Source organism: Gorilla gorilla, chromosome 10 (genome assembly GCF_029281585.2).
Source record: "Gorilla gorilla gorilla isolate KB3781 chromosome 10, NHGRI_mGorGor1-v2.1_pri, whole genome shotgun sequence".
Classification (NCBI taxonomy): domain Eukaryota; kingdom Metazoa; phylum Chordata; class Mammalia; order Primates; family Hominidae; genus Gorilla; species Gorilla gorilla.
This window is the reverse complement of record NC_073234.2, coordinates 80,141,997-80,159,209: the sequence shown is the minus strand read 5'-3', so window position 1 is coordinate 80,159,209 and position 17,213 is coordinate 80,141,997. Positions and strand designations below refer to the sequence as shown.

General features: G+C 37.1%; 1 protein-coding gene across 4 annotated transcripts in view; it reads left to right on the top strand.

Annotated features, from left to right (window-relative positions):
* Positions 1-1,525: 1,525 nt before the first annotated feature.
* SLCO1B1 (solute carrier organic anion transporter family member 1B1) overlaps positions 1,526-17,213 on the top strand; it is a 106,347-nt gene continuing 90,659 nt past the window's right edge. The window contains exons 1-3 of one of the 4 annotated variants that reach the window (XM_055358466.2): positions 1,526-1,635; positions 2,366-2,505; positions 7,361-7,474. The gene's annotated coding sequence lies outside the window, so the exon portion shown is untranslated. Of the gene's footprint in view, positions 1,636-2,103; positions 2,506-7,360; positions 7,475-17,213 lie in introns of those variants that run through there. The other 3 variants (XM_055358468.2, XM_031000723.3, XM_031000722.3) reach the window with 3 other exon arrangements.

Below are 17,213 nucleotides of genomic sequence, written 5' to 3'. Positions count from 1 at the left end.
GGAGAAAATTTTCACAACCTACTCATCTGACAAACGGCTAATATCCAGAATCTGCAATGAATTCAAACAAATTTACAAGAAAAAAACAAACAACCCCATCAAAAAGTGGGCAAAGAATATGAACAGACACTTCTCAAAAGAAGACATTTATGCAGCCAAAAGACACATGAAAAAATGCTCATCATCACTGGCCATCAGAGAAATGCAAATCAAAACCACAATGAGATACCATCTCACACCAGTTAGGATGGCAATCATTAAAAAGTCAGGAAACAACAGGTGCTGGAGAGGATGTGGAGAAATAGGAACACTTTTACACTGTTGGTGGGACTGTAAACTAGTTCAACCATTGTGGAAGTCAGTGTGGCGATTCCTCAGGGATCTAGAACTAGAAATACCATTTGAGCCAGCCATCCCATTACTGGGTATATACCCAAAGGACTATAAATCATGCTGCTATAAAGACACATGCCCACGTATGTTTATTGCAGCTCTATTCACAATAGCAAAGACTTGGAACCAACCCAATGTCCAACAATGATAGACTGGATTAAGAAAATGTGGCACATATACACCATGGAATACTATGCAGCCATAAAAAATGATGAGTTCATGTCCTTTGTAGGGACATGGATGAAACTGGAAATCATCATTCTCAGTAAACTATCACAAGGACTAAAAACCAAACACCACATGTTCTCACTCATAGATGGGAATTGAACAATGAGAACACATGGACACAGGAAAGGGAACATCACACTCTGGGTACTGTTGTGGGGTGGGGGGAGATGGGAGGGATAGCATTAGGAGATATACCTAATGCTAAATGACGAGTTAATGGGTGCAGCACACCGGCATGGCACATGTATACATATGTAACTAACCTGCACATTGTGCACATGTACCTTAAAACTTAAAGTATAATAATAATAATAAAGAAAGTCTCAATAAATTTAGAAAAATCAAAATTATATCAAGTACTCTCTCAGGTCACAGTGGAATACAATTCTAAATCAACTCCAAAATCAACTCTCAAAGCCATGCACATACATGGAAATTAAATAATCTGCTCCTGAGTAATCTTTGGGTCAACAAAGAAGTTAAGATGGAAATTTAAAAATTCTTTGAACTGAGTAATAATAGTGATGCAACCTAACAAAACCTCTGGAATACAGCAAAAGTGGTGTTAAGAGGAAAGCACATAGCATTAAATGCCTACATCAAAAAGTCTGAAAGAGCACGAATAGGCAATATAACATCACATCTCAAGGTACTAGAGAAACAGGGACAAACCAAACCCAAGCCCAGTGGAAGAAAAGAAATAACAAAGATCAGAGCAGAACTAAATGAAATTGAAACAAAAAATATACAAAAGATAAATGAAACAAAAGCCTGGTTCTTTGAAAAGATAAAACTGAATTATTTGAAAACCATTATCTGTGCTTTCCCATCCTTTGGAAAGCCTTCTCATATTTCTGAGTGAATATCTCACATTGAAGGCCACTGGGATAGAGGATTAATAGCTAAGATAGAAGAGGAGATGCCAGATCTCTTTCTGTGTGCCAGACATGTTCAGAATTCATGAAGTTGATAATGGAGAGGTTTTTGAAGGCATAGTTGATTCATTTATTAAATGTATTCATTTTCTATAATAATAATTTATTATAATATTGTTATAAGGAACTTTATTATAATAAAGCTAAATTTATTATAATAAATTAATATTAATAAAGATTAAGTTCCTTTAATACATTAAGTACCTTAATTTATTTTAATATTAAGTTATTATAATAGTAAATTATTTTCTATGTATAATGATTTTTCTTTCTGATAATATGCCAAGCACTATACTAGAATCTGATGACTGATCAAAAAGATGAAGTTCCTGATCTTTTGTTGATCATATTTACTGGAGAAAAGACAACATACAAACATATTTCATAAAATCATGTAATTTTAAGAGATATGGGGGGTAGAGCAAGAAGGTAGAAATTTACAAATGTTACATTTTTAAGCAGGTCAGGGAAAGCATCTGCAAAGCAGTAATAATTGAGCAGAAAAACAATTGAAACAAAAAGTGGGCATCTGTTGATAAAACATTTCAAGTAGAAGGAAGGATCATGTAGCTTGCTCCATGGTCAAGTTTGACTCTTTAAACAAAATAAATTGTTGACTGCTTCCAATTTTTATCATATGTATTGATGATTGAATAACTGCTTTACATACAATTACAGTCAGCTTTCTTACCATTTTAAAATACTATTGCAGATTAAGTCTTTGTTTTTAACATCAGTTCATTGGTATGCATTTTTAAAATAGATATTTCATTTATTTATTTAAAAAATATTTATTGAGTATCTTCTAGGTATGAGACACTATTCTTGGAACTGAGTATACAGCAGTGAACACAGAAAACAAAAACCTATCCTTGTTCTTCTGGAGATTCCTCTGCAGTGTAACTTCATGGTTTTTGAGGCAAAGGAAGGCTGGCAGTAAACAAAATATGTAAGTAAAATTTATAGTATGATGGTGAGAGAATAATAATTGAGTGTCAAAGGGAGTAATATTAAAAAATTGTTAGAGAAGACTTCGCTGGGAAAGTGTCATTTGTGTGGGTACTAGAATATGGTGAGGGAGTAAGCTATGCAGCTATAGGGAAAGAACATTCCAGACAGAAAGAAAAATAGGAACCAAGATCCTCAGTAGAGGATCTATAACTTATAAGGCCTTAAAGCTGTTCTTTGGATTTTTGAGTGATATGTGAAGCCAATGGGGGATTTGAGCAGAGCTATGACATGGTATGACCCTCACTTATATGTTAAGATTTACACAGGGGAATGAGGTTGGGGAAGAGGGGCTGTGAGTGGTCAGGAGGAAAGCTGAGATACAAGTATGAGGGTATTGCAATAATTCAGGACCAGCCTGAAAGTTGTGGAGGAGGTGAGAAATCATCAGATTCTGGGTATATTTGGAAATTAGAGCCTAATGTGAGTGTGAGAAATAGAGAAGAATGATTCTAATATTGTATGTGGCTGTGCATGTGCACGCATGTGTGCAACTGGAATGACAGAATTACAAAGTATGGGGATTATTGTCTTCCCTGGACAATAATCCCTGAAAATGGGGATTATTACAAGAGGAGAGGTTGGGGAAGGGAAGACAAAGATACCATGTTAGAAAATATTAAGTGTAAGATGCCTATTAGAGATATATAGGAAGATGGTGAGAAGTCAATGGATAAATCTAGAGTTCATGAGTAACTTGGCTAGAGAAAAAATTTTGGAATTATCAACGTATGGATAAGATTTAAAAACATGAGAATAGATGAGCTCACAAACGCACACAGTAAGGTTATTGTCTGACATGCTTCAATTTAGAAGACAAAGATAAAGAATTTAGAGTAAATGAAGTGTAAATAAGTAAGTCAGTGAGTTAGAAGGCAAACCACAAAGGGTAGTGTGCTGCAAAGTTTTGCTTAGGGAGGGAATTCTCAGTTCTGAAAAATGCTGCTAACAGTTCAAGTCAGATGAGGACTATTAGATGTAGCATTTAGGTAATTTATGACTTAGGAAAAGTGGTTTCAGTGGAAATTTGGGGGCAAAAACCTGATAAGAGTGTGCTCAAGAGAGAATGTAGAGAGAGAGATTGAAAGCAATAATTAGACAAGCTATTTCTCTGTAAAAATAGCACAGAAATAGGGCAATATTAGGAAAAAATGGGATCAAAAGAGAGATTTTTGGAAGATGAAAAAGTGACAGCATGCTTACATGCTGATGGAAACATTTAAAAAGAGGATAGTGCTATCCTTAAAAACACAAGGGGAGGAGTCAATATCCTATGCAAGTGGAGATTGGCCTTAGTTTAAACTTGGGTAGTTCACTAAGGCAGACCATGTGGTACTGGGGCTTTACATAGATAAATGTGGTCAAGGGAGCTTTTGAAGTTTCTTCTTTATTTATTTATTTTTTCAGTAAAATAATTCATCAGCTGAAGGTGGGAAAGGGATGTATTAGAATTTCAAAAAAAAAAAAAAAGATGAAGGCACAAAATGCTCAGAATGCAAAATGACGTGAATGATTTCTTGGCAAAATGAAAGGTCCATTTGGGCTTCCTAATCATACGTTTAAAGTCAGCATGGTTGAGAGATTTTCCTCAGTTACATTTAGCTTCATAAGAGAAATGTGCAGAGTTATTTGAGAGTTAAATTTAATCAAGAGTGTGGCTTTGACATGCAATTAAAATAATGCAAAACGGTCAAAATTATATGAAGTTATATAGAAGAGAGTGATTACCGTGACCATTAAATTAACCCAGATGTATAGATAAGGAACACCGAAAACTCTGGCAAAATCAAACTGTAGGTTATACATCCTGGTCAGTGGAAGCATGTGGATCTAGGGTGTTACTGAGTGTGAGCTAGGAATGATAAAGAGTGGTGCTCCAATCTTTGATATTATGGAGAGATTACAGTGGTGTGAAAAGCATAGGATATGCCCATAGTAGTAGGTAGAAGCCAAGATCATTGAGGAGAAGGCTAAAAAATAAAAAGAAAATAAAAAGAAAACAGAGAATTAAAAAGATTCTCTTCATGGTCATTACCATCATGAATAATTAAAATAGTAGTAGCATTTTGAGAGAATGGCTTTGGATCGAGAGCTAAAATTGTCATGAAATGAGTGGGAGTGACTGAGCGTTGATAGATGATTTCAACAAGAGGAATAAGTGATAGAGTCTTTCAATATGAGATCCAAAACTATGGATTATGAGTGTAAAGGGTGGGGAAATGTAAAGAAACTAGCAAAGTGAGGCACATCGGAAACCAGCCCATCTGGTTTGCAGCAATATGGGGGCTAAGGCAACCCCTATGTATCACTGCTGCAGGAGAGCGAGTGTCTCAGGGAAGACCAATTTTTAAGTTCAAGGCAGAAGTGAAGCAGAATAACTCGGAGAAGAGGTAAAGGTAAGGGGAGTTTCAGTCATGACTAGTGATGGGTTCCAGAAAACTCAAGAGAAGAATTTCAGTCCAGGATTGGGAGAAAGAGAGAAGATGGGGGCAAACATAGGAATGTGCAGAGCTCTGTGGGGATTAGAGAAGAGGTGATGAGTCATCAGGGAATCCCTACCTTCTTATGGTGGTCACTACCATAAGAGCGATAATTGCCATGGTAATATTAGTCTTGATGATGCCAGAGCTTGGAGCATTGGTGGGTATAGAAACATGTTTGGAGAATAATATGTAGAATAGGGTTCTTTCCAGGAGAGTGTAGCTTTCTGGAGCTGTCTCTTAATCAGCACCAACAGAAGTGAAATGTTCGGGTAAGGGCGGATCTGCTCGGAGCCTGATGGTTCCCTCTTGAGGTGTGCCTGTGGTACGCACCTGAGAACTCTGGGGCTAAAACCTATTGGACATAGGTTTTACAGACCTACAGGATACAGATCTCAGAGATTTTATTTGTACTCATTTAATATAAATTAACTGCTTTAAAATTTATAATATGCAAATATCATACAATTAATCTAATTAGGTATTGAATCTATAATGTGCCAGGCATTATGTAAGGCACTTTACATACACTAAATCTTTATTCCAAATATAGACTTCTTACTTTATAGATGAGTGCACTGATGCTCAGAAATGGTAAATAACCCACTGATGTTTACACTGCTGGCAGGTAGCAGAGACATATCGGCATTTAAGTCTTTCAGACTTCAAAGGCCATGATATTTCATCAGAGCTGTGATAGCCGTTCCTGAAAAAAATATCAGCTGATTCTTTAAATCAATTTTTGTCATCTAACTGACGCGTGACTGTTAGCATAATATTGATCTTGAAAGATGTTTTGCAACATCTTTCCCCTGGTGTACTCTTGTTTTTCCACGATCCCACAAAATGAGCAGTCTAATTATTTACACAATTAGGAAGAGAAAAGGGGCACAGAGAATGCTCTTTGACCTCTGAAAATATTGAAGAATTTTACAATTGGCACCTTTAGCTCAGGATTATAAAGGTTGTTAGTTTGCACTGTTTTATCTTCATTGTATATAATATATATATTAGTCTCCAAACATGTTGATGTGTTTTCAATGAAATGGATGTCTGAGGAGAAAACCATTAGCCTGAGAAAACCCAAACTGTATTCCCATTGTGAATAAAAGGAAGTCCATAAAAATGATGGAAAATGTTCTGCATTCCTGCTCTGATACCAAAATCTGGCAGTACATGAAAATTTTTCAAAGTGCTTATTTAAAAGGCATAATCTTTGGTCTCCTGAGCCGGAATCTGCTGGGTATGGGACTGGATTGCTATTTTGACAACTCGCCAGTAGATTCTTACTCAGCAGAGTATTTGGAAGCCTTACTCTAATATTTTGGCCTTGGGTCTACATTTCTCAGTTCTGCACAGTCATTCTTCCCCTCTACACTCCTCTTTAGTTTGTCTCATGATTCCAATACTCTCAATAATTAACCAAGAATAGAACTAATCAATCAGATAACTGTGACACAGACATCAAATACATTTTGCGCAACCATATCAACAAATGTCCCATGAATGATAAGGGGTAACCATATTCTCATATATGCATCCTCACATTACCACATATATATATGTGCATAAGTGTATACAGGTAAATGTGTGTATATATGTATACATGTATGTTTGTGTGTATATACACACATATATCTTCACACTTTTCTGAAATATATATATTTATGTGAGAGAAGGGTCTGTGCTTTATTTCAGAAGAGAGCTTAATGTCCAAGGTATAATTGGGAGTCTAAAATGTTTGAGTTATTGAATTAATTAAACTTCATCTCTACTCAAGAAAACTTTTAACTGAGTTAAGCTCTTCCTTTCTCCAAAAGTCAAGTCAATAAAAGGAAACTGTGATATTAATAATTCTTTCAGGTTTTGATGTAAAGAATCTATCGCATAAAGCAGTCTTAATTTCCATCATTCAGAAAAATGGTCTTGCAGTTAATTGGGACTCTCTTATTCCAGATGGTATCTCCAGTCTCCATACATACCATGTTAGAACCATACCTATGTACCAAGCAAAGAGGGTATATTTTAATTTTTAAATGCCAATGTAACCTGTAGGCATATTTTTTATTTGTCTTAAATTATTTCCCATTTGGAAGTTTTAAATACCTGGAATAATTTATTGTACTCATATTTTTAAAGAAAAAAATCTTATGCCACCAACTTAATTGAATAAACAAGTAAAAGCCATTCCCAAAAGTAAGGTTTACTTGTTAAGATTAACAAAAAATAATGTGAGAATTCTGAGAAATATAATCTTTAAATATTGGCAACTGGAGTGAACTCTTAAAACTAACTAGGTTTTATATGTTTGACTAGAGCAATGACATAATAAGGTGGTTAATCATCACTGGACTTGTTTTCAAAAAGCCAACTACTTTAAGAGGAATAAAGGGTGGACTTGTTGCAGTTGCTGTAGGATTCTAAGTCCAGGTAAGAACCATTGAGATTCTCTAATTTTAACATATATTTTATGTAAGAAATTTTCACGGAAGAAGATTTTGATGGTCTTGAAAAATATTACAAATTTTATGCTCTGTGTCTTCCACACGCTTACATTCTGAGCCCTTAAAACATAGTAAATATTCCTTCTGGGAGTAGAAGAGCCTCGGGTTTATATACTGTTAAAAATAAAGTAGAGAAAATAATACCTTTATATATTTAAATATAAAGTTTCAAATCTTCGTCTTATTAATTTCTAAACAAATAAAAATCAAGTCTCAAAAATGAAGCTCTAGTTACCTTCTTAAAATATGCTACAGGATAATTATTTTTGTCAACTACATTGACTGATCACACTAGACTCCTTATTTCTTTGATGTCTTCTTAACTGGATGAAGGCGGCCAAGGGTGGGAGTAGAGGGAAGAGTTAATTGGCAAACATAAAAAAACAGGTGTCTCAAAGTCACATAACCACCTCAATCTCCTTGTTTCAACTCAAGTTTGATACAGGGTGAAGGGAAATATATTTTCTAGATAATTTATCTCCAATTAAATAAGCAAAAAGTCTTCTCAGTACAGTTTTTTTCTTTTTTTTATTTCATTATTATTATACTTTAAGTTTTAGGGTACATGTGCACAACGTGCAGGTTTGTTACATATGTATACATGTGCCATGTTGGTGTGCTGCACCCATTAACTCATCATTTAACATTAGGTATATCTCCTAATGCTATCCCTCCACCCTCCCCCCACCCCACAACAGTCCCCAGTATGTGATGTTCCCCTTCCTGTGTCCATGTGTTCTCATTGTTCAATTCCCATCTATGAGTGAGAACATGTGGTGTCTGGTTTTTTGTCCTTGCGATAGTTTGTTGAGAATGATGGTTTCCAGTTTCATCCATGTCCCTACAAAGGACATGAACTCATCATTTTTATGGCTGCATAGTATTCCATGGTGTATATGTGCCACATTTTCTTAATCCACTCTATCGTTGTTGGACATTTAGGTTGGTTCCAAGTCTTTGCTACTGTGAATAGTGCTGCAATAAACATACGTGGGCATGTGTCTTTATAGCAGCATGATTTATAATCCTTTGGGTATATATCCAGTTATGCGATGGCTGGGTCAAATGGTATTTCTAGTTCTAGATCCCTGAGGAATCGCCACACTGTCTTCCACAATGGTTGAACTAGTTTACAGTCCCACCAACAGTGTAAAAGTGTTCCTATTTCTCCACATCCTCTCCAGCACCTGTTGTTTCCTGACTTTTTAATGATCGCTATTCTAACTGGTGTGAGATGGTATCTCATTGTGGTTTTGAGTTGCCTTTCTCTGATGGCCAGTGATGATGAGCATTTTTTCATGTGTCTTTTGGCTGCATAAACGTCTTCTGTTGAGAAGTGTCTGTTCATATCCTTCACCCACTTTTTGATGGGGTTGTTTGTCTTTTTCTTGTAAATTTGTTTGAGTTCATCGTAGATTTTGGGTATTAGCCCTTTGTCAGACGAGTAGGTTGCAAAAATTTTCTCCCATTCTGTAGGTTGCCTGTTCACTCTGATGGTAGTTTCTTTTGCTGTGCAGAAGCTCTTTAGTTTAATTAGATCTCATTTGTCATTTTTGGCTTTTGTTGCCATTGCTTTTGGTGTTTTAGACATGAAGTCCTTGCCCATGCCTATGTCCTGAATGGTAATGCCTAGGTTTTCTTCTAGGGTTTTTATGGTTTTAGGTCTAACATTGAAGTCTTTAATCCATCTTGAATTAATTTTTGTATAAGGTGTAAGGAAGGGATCCAGTTTCAGCTTTCTACATATGGCTTGCCAGTTTTCCCAGCATCATTTATTAAATAGGGAATCCTTTCCCCATTGCTTGTTTTTGTCAGGTTTGTCAAAGATCAGATAGTTGTAGAGATGCGGCACTATTTCTGAGGGCTCTATTCTGTTCCATTGGTCTATATCTCTGTTTTGGTACCAGTACCATGCTGTTTTGGTTACTGTAGCCTTGTAGTATAGTTTGAAGTTAGGTAGGGTGATGCCTCCAGCTTTGTTCTTTTGGCTTAGGATTGACCTGGTATGCGGGCTCTTTTTTGTTTCCATATGAACTTTAAAGTAGTTTTTTCCAATTCTGTGAAGAAAGTCATTTTTAGCTTGATGGGGATGGCATTGAATCTATAAATTACCTTGGGCAGTATGGCCATTTTCATATTGATTCTTCCTACCTATGAGCATGGAATGTTCTTCCATTTGTTCGTATCCTCTTTTATTTCATTGAGCAGTGGTTTGTAGTTCTCCTTGAAGAGGTCCTTCACATCCCTTGTAAGTTGGATTCCTAGGTATTTTATTCTCTTTGAAGCAATTGTGAATGGGAGTTCACTCATGATTTGGCTCTCTGTTTGTCTGTTGTTGGTGTATAAGAATGCTTGTGATTTTTGTACACTGATTTTGTATTCTGAGACTTTGCTGAAGTTGCTTACCAACTTGAGGAGATTTTGGGCTGAGATGATGGGGTTTTCTAGGTATACAATCATGTCATCTGCAAACAGGGACAATTTGACTTCCTCTTTTCCTAATTGAATACCCTTTATTTCCTTCTCCTGTCTGATTGCCCCGGCCAGAACTTCCAACATTATGTTGAATAGGAGTGGTGAGAGAGGGCATCCCTGTCTTGTGCCAGTTTTCAAAGGGAATGCTTCCAGTTTTTGCCCATTCAGTATGATATTGGCTGTAGGTTTGTCATAGATAGCTCTTATTATTTTGAGATACATCCCATTAATACCTAATTTATTGAGAGTTTTTAGCATGAATGTTGTTGAATTTTGTCAAAGGCCTTTTCTGCATCTATTGAGATAATCATGTAGTTTTTGTCTTTGGTTCTGTTTATATGCTGGATTACATTTATTGATTTGCGTATGTTGAACCAGCCTTGCATCCCAGGGATGAAGCCCACTTGGTCATGGTGGATAAGCTTTTTGATGTGCTGTTGGATTCAGTTTGCCAGTATTTTATTGAGGATTTTTGCATCAATGTTCATCAAGGATATTGGTGTAAAATTCTCTTTTTTGGTTGTGTCTCTGCCTGGCTTTGGTATCAGGATGATGCTGGCCTCATAAAATGACTGAGGGAGGATTCCTTCTTTTTCTATTGATTGGAATAGTTTCAGAAGTATTGGTACCAGTTCCTCCTTGTACCTCTGGTAGAATTTGGCTGTGAATCCATCTGGTCCTGGACTTTTTTTGGTTGGTAAGCTATTGAGTATTGCCTCAATTTCAGAGCCTGTGATTGGTCTATTCAGAGATCCAACTTCTTCCTGGTTTAGTCTTGGGAGGATGTATGTGTCGAGGAATTTATCCATTTCTGCTAGATTTTCTAGTTTATTTGCGTAGAGGTGTTTGTTGTATTCTCTGATGGTAGTTTGTATTTCTGTGGGATCGGTGGTGATATCCCCTTTATCATTTTTTATTGCATCTATTTGATTCTTCTCTCTTTTCTTCTTTATTAGTCTTGCTAGTGGTCTATCAATTTTGTTGATGCTTTCAAAAAACCAGCTCCTGGATTCATTAATTTTTGGAAGGGTTTTTTGTGTCTCTATTTCCTTCAGTTCTGCTCTGATTTTAGTTATTTCTTGCCTTCTGCTAGCTTTTGAATGTGTTTGCTCTTGCTTTTCTAGTTCTTTTAATTGTGATGTTAGGGTGTCAATTTTGGATCTTTCTTGCTTTCTCTTGTGGACATTTAGTGCTATAAATTTCCCTCTACACACTGCTTTAAATGTGTCCCAGAGATTCTGGTATGTTGTGTGTTTGTTCTCATTGGTTTCAAAGAACATCTTTATTTCTGCCTTCATTTCATTATGTACCCAGTAGTCATTCAGGAGCAGGTTGTTCAGTTTCCATGCAGTTGAGCGGTTTTGAGTGAGTTTCTTAATCCTGAGTTCTAGTTTGATTGCACTGTGGTCTGAGAAACAGTTTGTTATAATTTCTGTCCTTTTCCATTTGCTGAGGAGTGCTTTACTTCCAATATGTGGTCAATTTCAGAGTAGGTGTGGTGCGGTGCTGAAAAAAATGTATATTCTGTTGATTTGGGGTGGAGAGTTCTGTAGATGTCTATTAGGTCCACTTGGTGCAGAGCTGAGTTCAATTCCTGGGTATCCTTGTTAACTTTCTGTCTCGTTGATCTGTCTAATGTTGACAGTGGGGTGTTAAAGTCTCCCATCATTATTGTGTGGGAGTCTAAGTCTCTTTGTAGGTCACTCAGGACTTGCTTTATGAATCTGGGTGCTCCTGTATTGGGTGCATGTATATTTAGGATAGTTAGCTCTTCTTGTTGAATTGATCCCTTTACCATTAGGTAATGGCCTTCTTTGTCTCTTTTGATCTTTATTGGTTTAAAGTCTGTTTTATCAGAGACTAGGATTGCAATCCCTGCCTTTTTTTGTTTTCCATTTGCTTAGTAGATCTTCCACCATCCCTTTATTTTGAGCCTATGTGTGTCTCTGCACGTGAGATGGGTTTCCTGACTACAGCGCACTGATTGGTCTTGACTCTTTATCCAATTTGCCAGTCTGTGTCTTTTAATTGGAGCATTTAGCCCATTTACATTTAAAGTTTATATTGTTATGTGTGAATTTGATCCTGTCATTGTGATGTTAGCTGGTTATTTTGCTCAGTAGTTGATGCAGTTTCTTCCTAGCCTTGATGGTCTTTACAATTTGGCATGTTTTTGCAGTGGCTGGTACCCATTGTTCCTTTCCATGTTTAGTGCTTCCTTCAGGAGCTCTTTTAGGGCAGGCCTGGTGGTGACAAAATCAGCATTTGCTTGTCTGTGAAGGATTTTATTTCTCCTTCACTTATGAAGCTTGGTTTGGCTGGATATGAAATTCTGGGTTGAAAATTCTTTTCTTTAAGAATGTTGAATATTGGCCCCCACTCTCTTCTGGCTTGTAGAGTTTCTGCCAAGAGATCAGCTGTTAGTCTGATGGGCTTCCCTTTGTGGGTAACCCGACCTTTCTCTCTGGCTGCCCTTGACATCTTTTCCTTCATTTCAACTTTGGTGAATCTGACAATTATGTGTCTTGGAGTTGCTCTTCTCAAGGATTATCTTTGTGGCGTTCTCTGTATTTCCTGAATTTGAATGTTGGCCTGCCTTGCTAGATTGGGGAAGTTCTCCTGGATAATATCCTGCAGAATGTTTTCCAACTTGGTTCCATTCTCCCCGTCAATTTCAGGTACACCAATCAGACGTAGATTTGGTCTTTTCACGTTGTCCCATATTTCTTGGAGGCTTTGTTCATTTCTTTTTATTCTTTTTTCTCTAAACTTCTCTTCTCGCTTCATTTCATTCATTTCGTCTTCCATCACTGATACCCTTTCTTCCGGTTGATCGCATCAGCTACTGAGGCTTCTGCATTCGTCATGTAGCTCTCTTGCCTTGGTTTTCAGCTCCATCAGGTCCTTTAAGAACTTCTCTGCATTGGTTATTCTAGTTATCCATTTGTCTAATTTTTTTTCAAACCTTTTAACTTCTTTGCCATTGGTTTGAATTTCCTCCTGTAGCTCAGAGTAGTTTGATCATCTGAAGCCTTCTTCTCTCAACTCGTCAAAGTCATTCTCCGTCCAGCTTTGTTCCATTGCTGGTGAGGAGCTGCGTTCCTTTGGAGGAGGAGAGGCGCTCTGATCTTTAGAGTTTCCAGTTTTTCTGCTCTGTTTTTTTCTCATCTTTGTGGTTTCATTTACCTTTGGTCTTTGATGATGGTGACGTACAGATGGGTTTTTGGTGTGGATGTCCTTTCTGTTTGTTAGTTTTCCTTCTAACAGACAGGACCCTCAGCTGCAGGCCTGTTAGAGCTTGCTAGAGGTGTACTCCAGACCCTGTTTGCCTGGGTTTCAGCAGCGGTGGCTGCAGAAGTGCAGATATTGGTGAACCACAAATGCTGCTGCCTGATCGTTCCTCTGGAAGTTTTGTCTCAGAGGAGTACCTGACCGTGTGAAGTGTCAGTCGGCCCCTACTGGAGGGTGCCTCCCAGTTAGGCTACTCGGGGGTCAGGGACCCACTTGAGGAGGCAGTCTGCCTGTTCTCAGATCTCAAGCTGCATGCTGGGAGAACCACTGCTCTCTTCAAAGCTGTCAGAGAGGGACATTTAAGTCTGCAGAGGTTACTGCTGTCTTTTTGCTTGTCTGTGCCCTGCCCCCAGAGGTGGAGCCTACAGAGGCCGGCAAGCCTCCTTGAGCTGTGGTGGGCTCCACCCAGTTCGAGCTTCCCAGCCGCTTTGTTTACCTAATCAAACAACTAACTCAGCAATGGCGGGCGCCCCTCCCCCAGCCTCGCTGCCATCTTGCAGTTTGATCTTGGACGGCTGTGCTAGCAATGAGCGAGACTCTGTGGGCATAGGACCCTCCAAGCCAGGTGCAGGATATAATCTCCTGGTGTGCTGTTTTTTAAGCCGGTTGGAAAAGAGCAGTATTAGGGTGGGAGTGACCCAATTTTCCAGGTGCCGTCTGTCACCCCTTTCTCTGACTAGGAAAGGGAATTCCCTGACCCGTTGTGCTTCCCGGGTGAGGCAATGCCTCGCCCTGCTTTGGCTTGCGCATGGTGCGCTTCACCCACTGTCCTGCACCTACTGTCTGGCACTCCCCAGTGAGATGAACCCAGTACCTCAGTTGGAAATGCAGAAATCACCAGTCTTCTGCATCGCTCACGCTGGGAGCTGTAGACCAGAGCTGTTCCTATTTGGCCGTGTTGGCTCCTCCCCTCAGCACAGTTTTTAGCATGAACTAAGGCCTCAATAAATATTAGTTCCCTTCTCCAATTCAGAAAGTTGTCTGCCTTGATAAGACAATTGTTTTTATTGTGAAAGTAAGGTGGAGATGGGGGAATGTCTCTCCTATAAAAGGTCTAAGAAGTTTGCAAATGCTGTTTTTCCTTTTTGCTCCTCAGTTGCATAAGTACATGGTAGAAATTGGGTCACTTTGCCTAAACCGGTTTTCTATAACCTATTAAGTATTAAAAGCTTGACACAGATAAGTAGAGGCTGATAATATTCTGTCCTGCACCCCACTCCTATCAAATTTGGAAGAACTGACCTCTTCAGGGAAGAATTGCAATGCTAAATCCAAATGCCTATGGCTCTGTCTTATAAACAAATGGTGTCCTCAAAATTCATTTATGTAAATCATTTGAAATTTAAGAAAAAAATATGTTCAGAGAAAAATATGTTAAATGTCAAGGTGAATTAGAAAGTGTGACATTTAGTCAAGCATAAATTAATATTCCAACTTTCTAGTTACTTTGTAGTAACTTATTTAACATTTTGGTGAAATGAGGAACAAAGTGTCCACCTTTTTTTTCTGAATATTTTATCTGAAGATCTAGGAGAGAGATGTGAAATAGTAGTTTTCTGGGGAAGTAGGGGAAATACAAAGAAAAGTAATGACTTCAGGTATATTCTCCACTGGTACAGCAGGGTGGGAGATATTATCAATAGGAGGTAAGTATGAAAATATTGAAGAGGTACAATTTGGATCAGCATTACAACCAAGAGATGGAGAATGACATTCAGGATTGAAAGAAACATACAAGAGGGCAGAAAGCTTTCTTCTTGGGACTGTGGTTTCATGTATCTGTGGGTGCTATGGGTATATTGAGAATGGTTCTAAAAACAGGGGCTTGGTTTAGGTTGTGAAGACCATCAAATAGAAACTGTGAATTTTATTTTGTGTCGTTAAAGGGATCTTTGAAAGATTCTTAGGATAAATATGATATGCATAGGATAGAAAGAAAGGTGGGAGACAGGACAAACAGAAGTTAATCAATTGAAATAAATCAGGTTTAGAGTGGTGGGACAATAGCCTTCAAGACATCAAGAATATTTGTTAGTAGAAAGAAAATCAAAGCCTAAAACTAAAGGAAGACTATCCACCTTGCAAGTCATACAAAGTTATTTGCTATTATATAATTTTTTTAAAAAAAGATTTCCTAATATTTAAATTATGAAGAAAGAGATAGAAACAGATATTCATGGAAAAAATGGGGTGAAATTTATCAAAGGGCAGCTTATTACCTTGAGACTAAACAGCCATTGACTTTTTTCTTACCTCACTGAACCCAGAAACCCGACATATCTAGGTACAGGCATGCATAAAACATGTACACACACAAAATGTAATAATTGGAGTTCACTTAGAGGTACACATGTATGGGTTTCTGTATTCAACCATATGTTGATATATACTCACATATATGTAAGTGATAATATCCTATTTATTACTTCCACATTTATGCACTATCCCTTAAATATGTATTATATATATTTATATTATTCAGAATCCATCAGCCCTTGTTGAATAAATTAGTGAATAAAATATAGAGTCGAGTCTCGTTATTCACAGATTCTATATAAGAAAATTTGTCTATTCACTAAAGTTCCTTTGTAACACCAAAATCAATACTGCTGGACTTTCATGGGCATTCACATGCATGTACAAAGTGGTGAAAAATTTGAGCTGCCATGTTCCCAACTAAGGTTGAACAAAGTGAAGCTCTGTCTTCTTATTTCTGCTCACATATGATAAAGAAATATCCTTTTCACACTGTATTTATTGCTACATTTTTGGCATTTTTGTGTTTTGTGTTTCTGAGTTGAATGTTTTGAATGGGCCCCAAAGATAGTGCTGAAGTGCTCTCCGGTGCACGAGAGTGTCCGAGGGAAAAGATACATATGCTGTATAAGCTTCCTCCAGGCCTGAACTACAGTGTTGTTGACAACTAATTCAATGTTAATGAATCAATAGTATGTATTAAATAAAGTGTCTTTAAACAAAACATACATAAAACACAGTTCTATATTGAACAATTTACCAAAATATTGTGACCAGAGGCAGACAGGCATATAACTAACCCCACATCTCTCCAAGGAACAATGGTTCAATATTTGCTAATTCAGTGTTCCCAGCAACTTTATAAAACATAACTACTGCAACAAGTATCAACTGTACATATAATATATATTAGACATATTGTATAATTACTGCCCTATTAAAAATCATGTATCTATGCTGTGTCTGCTTATATAGATATCTTAGATACATAAATATGTATTGTTTACATACATAGAAGCAAGAATGTATTTCTAAAACTCCATGAAGAACACATTATATTCTATATAAAACAGTCAGTTGAAGTAAAAAGTTAACTCATTTTACTAGTCTTTAAAGTAGGACTTTAATGACTCTCAAAATAACAATTTCTCTTATACATTGACTCCAAAACTTTAGTTGTTGAATTTATTCTGCAGATATGGCCACATAAAACCAAAATGGCATATGATATATTAAGAACATCTTTAATATAAAATGATTAGATACAACCTAAAAGCTGATGAATATAGAACCAGTTGCATATATTATGGACAACTTAATACCCTGCTACCATAAGAAAAATGAGAAAGACTTATTAAGATTAAGTATATAGAGAAGATAAAAAGGTAGAGAATGATGTTTAAGGTATGCTACTATTTGCATTGAAAAGGAAAATATTATGTACTTAATGAAAAATCCACATTATATTTCTGGATAATGGGACAAGAGTTAGAGGAAGAATCTTTGTTTTATTTTTTTAATTTGCATTTTCAACTATATGCATTTTCTCTTGGAAAAGAAATGAACAAAATCAAATAAAGTAACATCATGTTGGTGGTAAGGTCAAGCAATACCAGAGTTGCTCTGAGAAGTACTTGGAGTAC